This window comes from Chaetura pelagica, unplaced genomic scaffold, assembly GCF_000747805.2.
Source record: "Chaetura pelagica isolate M959 unplaced genomic scaffold, ChaPel_1.0 scaffold90, whole genome shotgun sequence".
NCBI classification, from domain to species: Eukaryota; Metazoa; Chordata; class Aves; order Apodiformes; family Apodidae; genus Chaetura; species Chaetura pelagica.
Genome location: NW_009953496.1, coordinates 10,749,761 through 10,764,869, shown reverse-complemented (window position 1 = coordinate 10,764,869; position 15,109 = coordinate 10,749,761).

Genomic DNA, 15,109 nt, shown 5'->3' with positions numbered 1-15,109 from the left:
AAATCTCCTAATCATGAAAAGTAGCATCTGCTAAGCTACTCTCTACTATTTTTTGCTTTTGTCATCTCCAATAATATTCATATCTTCTGTTTCTCTTTTTTTTCTTTTTTTTTAATATACATAGGAATCCTTGTTCACATGCTAGAGCAGTCCTGTTTTGCAGGCTTAATATCTCCTATGGCCTTTTTCCCATATTCTTTGCATTTGCCTCTGTATAATGCTCAAAGTGTAATAGGACTCAGTGACAGAAAGGAGAAAAATAACTTTTATGTGGAAAGACAATTTAATTGGTAACACTGAGGCTATCAACTTGATGTAAAACCTAATCAAACATGATGATTCTTCTTTCATTTTAAAGTGAACACTTTTGTAAACTTGCCATTCCTCAGCCCCCACCCCCCCTTTTTTTTTTTTTGGTTTTTAATACGCTTTTCCTCCTTTTAAAAGAACCACAACTAAAAAATATTTTTCTCCTTTCAGTGTAGTCTTTTACAAATGTGATAGACTCATTTCAAGCATCCTTTAAGTGCTACATGCTCTTTAGGCATTCAGTGTCATTCAGATTAAACTTGTTCAAGTCTATTGAATGTGATTTGCATGCGTGCAGTCTGATCTTTCCCTCATGCCTGTTTGAGGAAAGTGCAACTCTGTTGTTACACCAAGGTAAAACTGGTGTGGGGTCAAAGTCAGGGCCATATAACTTTTAGATGTTTATTATTCAGCACAGTCCATGAAGTTCCTTTTTACATCTTCACAATTGTTGCCTAGTAAGGCCTTAAACCTGCACTGGTTAAAAAAAAAATAAATAATAAAAATTCCCATTGAGCTTAATGGGAGTTTTTGCCTCAAGGGCTGCTGGCAGGATAGGTGTCTTAGTTCCTTCTAACCTTCATTTGTAAGCATGGCCAGGAAAAACTAAACAAACCACAACAAAAAAAAACACAACAAAAACTTAAGACAATAAGTTGCCTTACATTTCCCCTACTATACAGTTGTATTCCTTTGATTTATTTCCTTTCCCCTCACCCACATTGAAGGCTGTGATTGTTTTTGTTTTTCTTAATTTTTTTGCACACTACCTATACCAATTAACTGCCTAATTAGTTTTATCTTCTCTACATGGATGCAGTGAATTTGTAAGAGAATTTCACAAGCAAGTAGTTTTTTAGTGAGTTTAAAGTAAATAGAGTTTTAAAGACCTATTTTTATATTCAATATAAAGCACAAATGTGCAGAAAGTGTAGAATGACTTACAAAAAGGGAAACAAAAGTTCATAATATTTCATGTATAAAAGTAATACCTTCTTTGGGTTGAGATTCTCTTAGAAAACCCAATACTTATGCCAGTGCAAAGATAGGAATATTTTAAAAACTCTTAGAAAATTGTGATTGACAGCAATTTCAAAGGAATGACTTCTGTAGATACAAGGAAACCCCTAAAGCAATATGGATAAGAAGGGGTGAATGGTTTTCAATGATGAACAACAACCTGGAAGAGTGAGAATGGAGGTTTCAATCCTTATTAATTAATCAAATTTCTTCTTTTGTGGTTAGCTACAACATCCGGATTTTCTGTGAAGTGCAATCTTGCAGGATGAAAAAGTGCAAGGGTGCCAAACTTCTAATACTTGCTAATATGCAGAAGCATGTTTGATTTAGAATTACATGTTAGTAACTAGGGCTTTAGATTTTGGTAACTCCCACTTCCAAGAAAATCAAGAAACTGATTCATCACTTGAAGAAATTTGATCAAATAATAATGATTAATCCAGGAAATCCCATTGTCACAATTTGTTTTCGTTTCCATCGTCCTGCTTATCTCCAAAACCAACTAGCCTCAGCTCCTGGCAAAGCCAGGGAGAAGAGTTATATGCCATTGTTAGTTCATTTACAATTTGTATCTGGTTTTGCTCTTGTACATATGTTGGCATTTTGGAGTCTTTACATAAATGCTGTGATACTTTTTTTCTTCTTTCCTTTAATTTTTTTGGTGGGCTGTTTTAAAATGGAGGCCTGTTTTCCAGTGTGGGACTTTTGATGGTTACAACATTTCAATGATGTTGCATGATGGCCACAGGTGGGGGAAATTGAATGTTTTAGAGCAGTTTTTCAAGCATGACACTTTTAAAGTATGTAATTTCAAAGGCTTTTCAAGGCCACATGAAATTAGTTTTCATAGCCACTCCAGGTCTTGGGGGGAAAAGCTGAAAAGTACTTTTGTTTAGAAGTCTGAGTGATGGTGGGGGGGAAACCTTTTCTTGAGGTTTTTGCATGCCAGTGCACGGCCTATTGCTGTGAGAGAAGGAAGATGGTAAGGCTGCTTGAGGCAATGCACTGGAGGACAAAGTGTTTTCTAGCACTAGAAAAAGAAAATGCATGGCAAAGTTTTGTCTTCTAGTAGACTATATAGCATGCAGAGTTTAGTATGTGTCAAAACAGTGTATGACATTGCTGTATCAAAGTTGTAAAATTAAGCATTATTTATTGAAAACTATGTATTTTTTTTGTAAAAACCTGATCACCTAGAGGATTAATATCAGTGACTTGTGCTAGTGCTACAAACTTAACCAGCTTCTTTACTACAGTACTTGATATGCAGTGTTAATGCTCAGGGTTGAAACCAGTCCACTCCAATGTCTTTTTTTGCAAGAGTTTTTAAATAAAGGAACAACATAATGCAATTGTTCAAATTACTCTAATAAAATTGTGTGATCAATCTTCCTAAGTGTTTTTATGTGGATTTTTTTTTCCAGTGTTGCATTTGGTAAATGCAGTTAGTTCAGTTAATATAGTGAATCCACTCTTCATTCTGTGGGCACCCAAAGCATAAAGTCAATGGGAAAGTTATGTCTTTCAAAAAACCCTCGACAGATACTTACGGTCAAGGTAGTATGTACAGAGGGTAAGTGCTGTTCTGGGCATGCCTGAGAAACACTGAAACAGAGAATGAGCCAATTACTATTATTTTTTAATTTCTGGTTAAGACTCTGGATAAAACAATAAAGTATTTTATGATAAACATTTTAGATATTGCTTTAAAGTTGATCAGGAAAGAATGAAATAAGATGCATTATATGCCAGCAAACCCCATTTCTCTCTGTATCTTTTTCTACAATTTACCATCTAAATGTATTTTGGCATAGAAAAAAAAATCCTTCTGTATTAAGATTCTAGTTATGAAAATGTTTTTATGAGAACCCTGTAATCAATTCTTGGAACTATAAAAAGGTGTTTTTAATGTGTTTATGTGGTGAAAGCTTGTTGTATATTAAATATTGTTTTATAGAAATTATGGAATTATATTGTTACAAAATTGAAAATTATTCATGCAAGCCATCTATTGCTGAAATTAGCATTCTAGAACTCTGGCCTGCAGGCATATTCCCATATTCCAAAAAGAATGTAAGGCACATCTCTCTCTTGCTCATATTTAATGTCTGTACTTTTATAAGCTTACATAGGGCTGAAAATATCAACTGGTAATACCTTTTTTTCCCACTGGTGGGTTGTTGGTTATTCTTAATATTCAGGTAATAATAGAAACATTCCAATCAGTTTCATCTGTAGCTGATGCTATGTTTAAACTTGGGAAGAGTCAATCCAACAAATAAAAGGTTCCAGATAATTGTGTATGACTCTCAAGCATAGCTCTTCCCTTCGGTCCTGTTCTTTCCTTATCCTGACAGTTAGCTGAATAGCTCTTTTCTCCAGAAAACACTTATTGGATAACAATTACCTGTTGAGAACACTGAAATCAATTATATAATTTCAAAAATCTGCTGTAGTACTATTCTTTTGTGTGAAAGGAGATGTGTAACTGATGTGAAGTAAGGGTTTGAATGTGACATGTCATAGTAAAAATAGGAAGTTTAAGCTGGTCATTGTAAATCAGTGAAATAAAGTCTTTATATACAGCCATCATACCACTATCCTTTCTGTACATATAAAAAAAGTTTCAAAAAGCTTTTTAAAGTTATTTTAGAGAGTTTTGACACAATGCAATGAGAGTATTCCATGGTGTTTTGTTTTAATTCCCACATAATAAACACAGAGTGTTTATTCAAGTACCATTGTATAGAACCAAAGACAAATTAGAAATCTTCTAGAACAGACTAAAGGCATCTACATATGATCTCAGGCATCTCTAGCTGCAGTCTTCTTGGTTCCTCCTTAGAGACAAGTGTCATGACTGCACTGCAAAGTTCGACTATATCAGGTGTTACTATTGCAAGAGGGAATTTCAGCACGACATGTTGGGAATCTTTCCTACTGAGTGTTTTGGAGTGGTTTTGGTTTGGTAAACCACAGGTTATCACATCTTAAGGCACTCATTGTGGAGGTATTGTGCTGCCTGGGTGTTGGCTCAGCTTTATAGGAAGGACAGGGTAGAAGCATGTGTCAGGGGGGAAAGAAATACAAATAATTTAATTGGCATTTCAGTTTTGGTTAATATATTCTCAAGTTTGAATGTTAGGCACAACCCTAGAAGGAATGCATGGAAACATGGAGTGTAGACAACACAGACTCACACAGATACCCAAACACTTCTGCTTCATTACAGAGTTAATATAAGCTCATATCTATGTAGTTGTGTTTTCATTAAAACACTTGCTGGCTCGACCACTCTAAACTCTTGGAATGTAGTGTCTATTGAAATCTATACTTTAAGGTCCTGAGAACTTCAGAAGATTTTCATATGTTAGACTTAAACTGTTATCCCTGGAATTTGGAAAGTTTTAAGATAATCTTTTCAAAGCCCATCAAACTTTTGGTATAATAGTAAAAAAACAAAAACACATAAATATTTCCACCTCTAGAAATGACAATTCCCACCATAGTCAAACGATCTTTGCCGTTTCCCTTGAAATCTGACGTTTACATTTATTGGCATTACTCTGACATTTACATAAGCTAAAGTGTCTATGATAGATCACTTTTTCTACAACTCTGTAAATTCACTTTACAGATGATAATTATCTTCAACCAAAATTGACTCATGTGTATACTTTAAAATGAAAGCTTTACTTTCTCAAATTATGTTAATAAATACTGAAGGGTATATAGGCATTGAAGCAGCATTCATCTGCACGCAAACACAACAGGCAGTCCAAGAAATGCATAGGAAATAAAAAGATTTTTAAAAAATCTAGATCTCAGTTATAATATTTCTATTAAGTTTCATTTTAATGTGGCATTTTTGCATTTCATATGCATAAGTAGTTTTCTTTCTCTAAGACCAAATACGCATTGAGTTAAAGCTTTGCAATAACTTTGTGTGTGTCCAGATTGCATTTTTCACATTGGTGGTATAACTGAGACATTCTACGTTGTGTCTAATAGTTTGTGAAGTAGCTTACATTTTCACTTAGCCTTTACTCATTGAGACTTCATTTGTCTGCATAATCTTATTGTAATAATAATCCTTACATCTCTGCAAAGCCTGCCTTCCATTCACCTAATTTCATTCACCTTGTTCATTGAGTTTTAGTGCTCTTTAGAGCACTCTTTAGAGATCAGAACCAAACCACTCTCTTGACACTAGCACTGCTAAGCGTTGCCTTTCGTTTTCTTTTCAAGGGTAGAAAAAGGGTACAAAATCATTGAGAACTGTGTACCTTCTATCCATTTATGTCCTTGGAAACTTTTACTACTGTCTACTTTGTAGGCTCTTAACAACCATAGCCTAAAATCAGTTTTGCTTTCCTCAGCTGTATGTGGTTATTCATCAGCTGTGGGTTGTCAAACCCAACAGATCTGCAGGCAGAAAGATTCATCTGAAGTCAACTATATTTGTGAAACCGCCAACTTAAACTGTTAACACTATCTGTCCTGGTTTTGACTGGCATTGATGTGAATTGCTCCATAAACAGAATAGTGGGGTATTAGTGTCTGCAAAAGGGCAAAAAACAACAGTAAAAATAATCCCTCCCAGACAACTGCCTGTTTGAAATGTGAATCTTGATGTAGCCATGAAAGCCTAAGTCTCCTCCAGCCCCCCAAAAGAGTTTTTTGACTAGACATTTTTGCCTATTTTCATTCTATAAGTCAGTTAGGCATAAAAAATAACATATTTTTTTTTCACAAATTTATTAAGCATTTGGAAGAAAAAACAAAGTTATATACAAAGTAACGTACAATGGTAAAAGTATTTACTGTAATACTCAAAAACATTTGAGGTAGTCCATGGAGTAAAATTCAGCTGGTGGCCAGTCACAAGTGGTGTTCCTCAGGGTGTTGGGACCATTTCTATTTAACATCTTTATTGGTGATCTTGATAAGGACATAGAATGTATCATCAGTAAGTTTGCAGATGACAAGCACAAGGTGCTTGACCAAGACAAGCAGAGATGTTGATCTGCATGAGCATAGGGAGGCTTTACAGAGAGACTTGGATAGATGAGATTGTAGGGCTAAAGGTAATGGTCCGGGCTTCTACAAGGCCAAGTGCAGGGTCCTGCACTTGGGCCACAACAACCCCAGGCAACACTACTGGCTTAGGGAAGTGTGGCTGGGAAGCTGTCTGGCAGAAAAGGACCAGGGGGTTATAATTGACAAGCATCTGAATATGAGCCAGAAATGTGACCAGGTGGCTAAGAAAGCCAATGGCATCCTGGCTTGTCTTAGAAATAGTGTGACCAGCAGAAGCAGAGGGGTGATTTCCCCTTGTACTCAGCACTGGTGAGGCCACACCTGGAGTATTATGTCCAGTTTTGGGCACCTCAATTCAAGAGAGATATTGAGGTGCTGGAGTGAGTACAGAGGAGGGCAACAAAGCTGGTGAAAGGCCTAGAGAATAAATCTTATGAAGAATGCTTGAAGGAGCCGGGAATGTTTAGTCTGGGGAAGAGGAGGCTGAGGGGAGTCCTAATCAGTCTCTTCAACTACCTGAAAGGTCATTGTAGAGAGGTTGGTGCTGGTCTCTTTTCACAGGTAATTAGCAACAGAAGAAGAGGGAATGGCTTCAAGCTGCAACAGAGGAGGTTTAGACCGGACATTGGGAATTATTTTTTTTTTCACAGAAAGAGTGGTTAGACACTGGAATAGGCTGCCCAGGGAGATGGTTGAGTCACCATCCCTGGATGTGTTTAAGGGTTGTTTGGATGTGGTGTTGGTGGACATGGTTTAAGGGAGAACTTTGTAAAGTAGCAATGATGGTGGACTTGGTGATCCCAAGGGTCTTTTCCAAACTGAATAATTCTATGATTCCATGATTCTGTGGCAATAGATTTTTAAAAATACTTATATTTGTTTTCCTTATGGCAATCTCTTGCACACACATTCTCCCTCTCTGTCCACTCAAGACCTCAAGCAGATTCATAGTTTTATTTGGACCACAGATGACAAACTCTTTCCACTGATATGACATTTGCTCAGGACATAGAAAGTGCAGGGAAGAGATAGAAAGCACATCTAGACTGAGAAATTAAAAGAGTCAGCACATAGTCAAGGCACTAGAACTCAGCTGTCTGCATTCCAAAACTGCTGGGGAAAAAAAAAAAAAAAAAAAATATCCTGACAAGATTTTGGCTGGTGAATGTTATCACTCTTCCAAAAAATCACTGGAACAATTTGGAAATTAGCATGGGCCAAAGATCATTCCCAACAGGCAGTTTGGATTCAGCCACTCTATTTTGGAAAGCAAGAGAGTTTAATAGCATAGGTGTGGCCAGACCATGCCAGCTGGCCTCAGATCCAGGGAACAGACCCAGGTTTTGTTTACTAACATAGGGGTAGCTACAGGTTATAACCCTGCTTCTGCAGGGTTTTGACCATAAAGCCTCTATAATTCTTGTGAATACCTTCGCCCTCTGTCTGTGGAATAGCCTGGGAGAGAAGCTGTCACCACCATCTACAACTGGAATGAAAATGTTATGAGGCAAAAGACAAAGAAGAAGGGGATTTGCCCTAAACCGCTTTCTGCTCTATAAGGGATCTGTACTGCCTCTAGTTACATACAGTGTCAGGTCCAAAACTGTTGCAATCCTTTTTACAAGGGGGCTCATCTTTAACAGGAGGACCACAGAGTGAGATTATGGCGGCACCTTGTTTTAAACTGAGAAATTTATTGTAGAATTTGGGGTGGAGAGAGTGCTCCAGCTAAAAATGCTAACAATTTACACTGCAGTGCCTTCACTCCCAAGAACCCGAAAGCACTTTACAAATACTGTTGGCCAATTTTATTCTCCCCTTGTAGTCAAAACACCTACTGAAATCAATTGTAGAATCACTTCTATTGAATCTCCTCCAACTGCAGAATTGAGAGAGAATTTTATATGTTGAACAGCTGTAGAACTGAAGCCTTGAAATTGCTATTTAAATTATACATAAGAATCATATAGTGTATGTTCTTCTAGCACTCTCACAGTTAGTTTAGACAATATTTTCATAGGAAAAGAAATAGGAGCTCATAGGAAAAGAATCAATCTATCTTGACTAGATAAGAGAGAGTAATTCAGTATTTTTCCTGCTTAAATATTGACATAATTTAGTAAAATGGATTTAGTGTCCTGAGAAGGGTATGCTCCCCTGACCAGCAATACACCATTATGTTCTAACCTCAGTGATTACCAAAACACAAAAGTCCCTGCTTCAAACATGGATGTTGGTTTTGTGTTTGTGTTTTGTTTTTGTTTTTGTTTTCTACTTTAAGTGCTAACAATAAGAGATTAAACTAAAGCTAGAAAGGCATAAAGATGGCTACCAATTTCAGACTCATTTGTGTTACACTAGTGTTGAACCAAAGTGGTACATCCACAGTGCACCAGACTCAAAGCCTTTTCTGAAGTTCAATAATTTCTTGCTCCATGCTTGTTCTGCAAGTATAATGGTGATATGCCCAGAATCAATGTCATCTAAGTTTGAACACAGACTCTTCTGTGGATATTGGGGTAAAAAGAGTAGAGTAGGCTTGACCAGGGGAAAAAGGAGAAAAAAAACCACAAAAAAGTTAAAAGAGCCCAGTGAGCTCTACTCTGCTTTTTAGCATCCATATGAGAGGACTGCCTCAACAGGGTAATTTCTAAAGTGCCCTGAACACTGGGAAGCTGCCTCTGCTGCTAGGTCTAGCAGGACCACTCCTGGTTTGTTGACAGTCCTGAGAAATTAAGGTGCCCACGGCACAAGCCAGTAAGATGTGCTGTGGCTGCCTGGTGTCATCCCAGACTTCACATGGCAACACCAGCCTCCACTAGTATCTCCTAATGAGAGGGTTGGACATGATGCCTCTGGAAGTTAAAACTTGGTTCTACAAGGGACGTGGAAGACAGGGATATACAATCCCGCGTTCATACTGGCATCCACAGACAACTCCTCTCTTAAATCACTGGAGATGCTTGGGGAATTGTCTCTCCACACTGCAATTTTGAAATGAGACCTTGAGCCTGAGGGGTATTCTGCATTTTATTTATTTATTTATTTAGGCATTTCGGGGGAAATAAAATTATTTATGATAACTGATTAGAACTGTGTGACATATTTATTTTTAATGTAGCTTGCTACAGCTTCTTGACTCCCTGTCATCAGTTAACCAGCAAAAAAGAACAGCAGCAGATTTCTTCCATTGTATCCTAGAGTAAAGAATTCAATTAATGTGAAAATACCTTTCTCCAGTCACACCCAGAAAGTCACTTTGTATGAAATTTGAAACAATATTGAATAATGACCTGATATTGAATGAAGATTCCCACTGGTGTAGGATTAGTAAGCTTAACCATTAGCAAGTTTCACAAAATGCTAATAAAATATTTATTTGGCTATTACTTTTCTTGACCTATTAGTTGAGTTCACTAATGGATTCAGACTTCCCAGACAAAAACGGATACATTTATCTGAAGTTTAGCTAGCTATTTTTCTCAGTGACGATACATGTGTTTTTCTGTCATATAAATTTCCAAAACTAGAAGTGTGTGTAGATATATATATAAAATGTTCTAAATATTTAAGAAGTAAAACACTAAACAATTTTAAATAAATATTGTCAGTTATAAAAGATTTAGAATATGTGTTCACCATCTGGTCCAACAATAATTTCTTTAGGATATTATATTAAAAATCAGAAACTACTTACTGTATACCTTATATTAGGACACTGTCTAGTCAAATCCATACTCATTGAATAATTCCATTAATTTATTTTTTTTCCCCCTCTGTCCTAAATTCTCCTTTAAGAACTTTTTACTGCATCTTGATTCTGAGAGTGTCCTGTCTTCACAAATCACTCTCATTCATATTAATGTCATTTTTACATGTAGGAGAACTGGGATGTTGGAGCTGATATGTATAAAAAGGGATTTTAGAGAAAAAATTCTCTGGATTCAGAATTCTTGTCCTTTGTGCGAAGCATAATACAGCTACTTCAGGTGCCATGTATAAATATATTATTAGAAAAGTTATTTTCAATTAAATTTATATGAACTGTTGTTTAAAGCAGACACAGTTCCAGCTTACATGACACCTTGTATGTTACAGCTGCAGAAAAAACAAATTTTGAGTCCATCATAAGTTTTGACAGGCTGAGGACTGGCAAGGTGGTAATTCTCCTTGCCTCCCAAGAGGTGTTTGTAACTTGCTCAGATGGGAGGCTAATGTATGGGATGGATTTCCCAGTGCATTGTAGAGAAATAGATTGCCTGAAAAATACAGAAGAATATTCTAATTGCTTTTTTTTCCTTTCTCCTTCCTGGTAACTTTGCAATACAATTAAAAGATTTAAATATTTCACACAGGCAATAAAATAAACCAGAATCAAGGGTAAGTAAAGTAACATAAAAAATGTAACCACTAACTTCTTACTGAGAAAAACAGACAGATATTTATCAACCATACTTTTTTCCTCCTTTTCCTCTGGGAAAATGGCAGCAGGAGAAGCAATGGGGTTTTTTTATGGTTGTTTGTCTCCTCCAGTCTTTTTGCTACTAGCTTTATTTCTTGCTAGCACCATTTAGCCTTGGATTGATTAACCTCTCCACAGCTAAGTGTTAGCCATCAGACATGTAAAGTACTATGGGAATATGTTGCAAACAAGACTTAAGTGAACGACACAACCAGAATAGTTTGTCTGATATCTGATGTGTCAGTAATAGAGAAAACAAATGAACAGGCATCTGTAATTTCCTCTCTTTTTCTACAAATGTGTGGTTTTAAATAGATGTCTCAGTGACAGCTGAAGCAAGTATGTATACAAACTATGTGCACTTTCAAAGACGAATGAGGAATAGTAGAAGGTGAGACGTATTGCTCCCTTTTCCCCTGGGGTGTAGCATGTGTAAGAAATGAGAAAGATGACATCACCCACAGAAGGGACTAGATTCGCAGGCATACTATAAATAAATCATTCAACAAAATGAAGAGCCAGCAAAAGGAACAGCTGGAGTCATATTCTTAAACATGCATTATTTACCCAATAATCTGGATTATCTCCTACAGTCTTCCCAGTTTCACAGGTAAAGGCAATAAGCAATGTCCTTTGAATAACAACAACAAAAAAACCCTCTTATTTGCATTTCTTCCTTTAGATTTACAGCTAACATACACAATTAAGTTAAATAAATCCAACTCTATACAATTATTTCCATATATAATTTTTATGCAACCATACATTACTATAGTTTTGTGTTTTTTGTGGTTTTGTTTTGATTTTCAAGTGCAAGATGGAAATACATCCCCAATCCCAGCAGATGTGGAGTAACTTATGGACTGTAAGAACTCAGTGAACAGAGGCTGAGTGTGGCTGCACTCCAGCAGTCCAAGAGGGAGGTTTCACCACCTCCAACCCCCCAGGCCACAGGGTGAGCCTTGAGAAACCAGCCTTCCCACTTGGTGAACACTGTCCCAAGACTGACCTCAAAAATCGTGTTGGGATTTATATGTGTGCATTTCTGGGACTTTCCCTATTTGGGGTGACATTAGGACTCTCTACACCCACCCAAGTCTCTGCTGAGAAGTATAAATGCTTTAAGTGCCAGGCCTTTTATCCCTAATCACTGCAGTTTATTAGAATCCCTGGCTGGTACAGGAGGTTCCCCCAACACTGTTCAGGGGCTTTACTACGTGCTCAGCTTTGTTTGAAGGAAGCCGTGGAAAGGAGTCATCTGGGTTTTCTGGTAATTCAGAAAGGTTAAAATAAAGGGGTCAACTGGGTCACTATGTTTAGCACAAAGTTACATCATTCATATTGTTCTTTCCTGGCAAGGTTGCTTTTCAAAACGAGAACTCTGCCTCTGGTGCCCTTCTCAGGCTGAAGCTTTCACAAGGAGCTTTTGGAGATACCCTGGGGGCTGGGGCAGACCTCACTCCCTGCTGAGGAGCTGGGCCATCAGCACTGAGCACAAGATTCATGGGGGCACACAAAGCAAGAATATGCACAGCAATATTTACTGTCCTACAGTTATTTGTATAAATCATGGCAGCATCAAAGAAATGTGTCTTCCTCTTGGGGTAGGGGGTGATGAGATTCCAGTTTAAATTTAGTGCCTGGGGAAGTGCATTCACAGCCAAGGCCTCTGAGAATGCTCTGTCTCCTTCACAAATGAGCTTCACTGCTATTTACAGCCCCACACTGAGTGCCAGAAACTGCAAGCTGGTAAATGTAAAGATAAATCTGGATTTTTCTGAATTGGGACCTTGTACACTGCTTTTGAGTTGGTGCACAGATCCTGCTCCTAGTGAAGACTGACATTATTAAAAAAAGCAAACCAAACCAAACCAAACCATGAATAATGAAATGAATGGAAATTAGTTACATGGTTTTACATCTGACTTTTCATCCTCCCTTTACCCTATCTTTTTGCCCCTCACCTTTCCCTTTCTACAATACTTGCATGAAAAACAGTGACCTCAATTCTCCCTATTACTTTTTTTTTTTTCTTTTTTTTTTTTTTTTTTCCCTTCATTGTGCTGATTTTCTCCTTTGTAAGTTTAAAACCAGTTAAGTTCTGGAAAAGTGTAAAGCAACAGAAAACGGAAATTCTGTAACTTTGTCTATCTGTTACATTTTAATAACTGTTTCACCTTTTTGAAAAGTTATAGAGTGGCAAAGTTACTGAGTTTCATTTTACTTATTTTCTCTTTACTCTTTCCAAAGATTAAGAAGTTTTGAAAACTTACAGAGTGTCAGAAGATAAACGAAAAAAAGTGAGTAAACATCCCAGATCCTTTTCAATCATTCATTAGCCCAGGAGAAAAATGAAACAAATAAGGCAAAATTAAACAGAACAGGGAGAACAGGAAAAATAAAACTTTCTTCTTTCTTTTTTTTTTTTTTTTTCCTTTTTTTTTTTTTAATTATCTAAATAAATGAGGTCAGAATAACAGTATAAAATTTTATTTTCAGAACAAGGAGTTTTTTTCACTGTAAAATGTTTAAATTAAAATATTTATCAGGCTTTAACTGGTGTCTGTGTTGCAAGGCAGTGCTTATAAGGAAATACAGATATAATTTCTCCTGCAAATAAATACTCTCCTTTGGATTTGATTCCTGTCATACAGCCCTTTCTAAGTGCTTCTAATTCCACTTGTCAGATTCCAGTTGTACCAGACTTTCTTTTTTTCTTTTTCTTTTTTTTTTTCTTTTTTTTTTTTCTTTTTTTTTTCTTTTTTTAGCATGGCTAGAAAAACTAAACAGAAGGATGTGCATGAGGCAAATTCATATATAAACTTAACAGTAATGAAAAGAAATGTGAAATTGACATGTAAGATGACTGGTATGTAAAGATTTCAATTTAAGAGACGGTGGGAAGTTTAAAAGAAAAAAAGAGTTAAAAAAAATCAGCACAATAACAACATTTTTTTAAAGACAAGATGAAGTATGTGTATAACAACAAGAGCAAGACTGCAAGAGTGGTGTGAAAGGAACAAAGGCACAGGCAAGGGTTGTAGAAAGAGAGGATAACAGGGTCAGGAATCAAGATATTTGGAAAAAGTGTGGCAGCAGAAGAAGGATGAAGGTACAAAGTTCGTGTGCTTGCCCTATATGTGAGCTCTCTGTAGATATCCTGATTAAATAACTCATGTACAACTATGGTAGCTCTGTGAAGAGACAGGAGCTCAATGCTAAATCAAAGAATTCTTATAGAAGATTCCCATTAATTTTCAGAGAAAATTAAAATGTATCTGGATCTGATAAGTTTCAGGACTTAAGTGAATCATATATATATAAAAATAATTTAAAAAATAAATTAAATTAAAATAATAAAGTACATTACTTTTGACTTGATACCATTATTTGGAACCATTATATAAGTAAAAAAATAACATACTTAATAGAGCCTGTTCCTAAAAGTGATATAATTAAAAGTAACATAAGTGTCCTGCAGATTTTTCCTGTGTACCAAGAAACAGTGAGGGTGAGGCACTCAGACCTGGTGTACTTCCTGTATGTCACATATATTTTTATCCTGTTGTCCCTTCTCTGAGTTGGACAGAGAAGAGATGAAAGTAGGTGGTTTCTTCACAATCAGTCCTATGGCCTACAGTGGAAAGGAAATACCTGAGGAAAAAGGTTAGAAAAGAAAGGATGAAGGCATATGAGAAACGGAAAAGACTGATGTGACCTTCTTGCTCTTTCTGTGCTCAGAAGGATTGTCTGAGCACTGCAGCTACCAGGAAGGAGCTTGACCAGACTCTGAGCTGCCTTAAATCAGGCTGGGGTTTGGTGGGGAACAGAGAGCCATGAGAAGCACACCCTGTCCATGGCAGTGCTTCTGTGAGTTTTAGAAAGCATGGTATGTGTGTTAGATCAATGATTCCTAGGCTTTTTTTTTTTTTTTTTTCTTCTTCTTCCCCTCCTTCTCCTCCACTACCCTCCCCACTGCCTATCACATTTCCAATGGACTCATGAACCTACTAATCCTAATTGTTCACAGCTGTGACCTATAGTTTGAGAACCACTGACTGACAGGCATAAACATAAAAACTTTTTTTTTTTTTTTTTTTTTTTTTTTGGTCCCATACTCAAGCAAATCACCTTATCTACCTATTCTGGGATATACAATTGAACTAGGATGAAATTTATTTCTATTGCATGGTCACTTGCACTATACACATCTCCCTCACATATGTTGCATACCTACAATTTTCATTATACTTGACATATGAACAATCTGTGGATCTA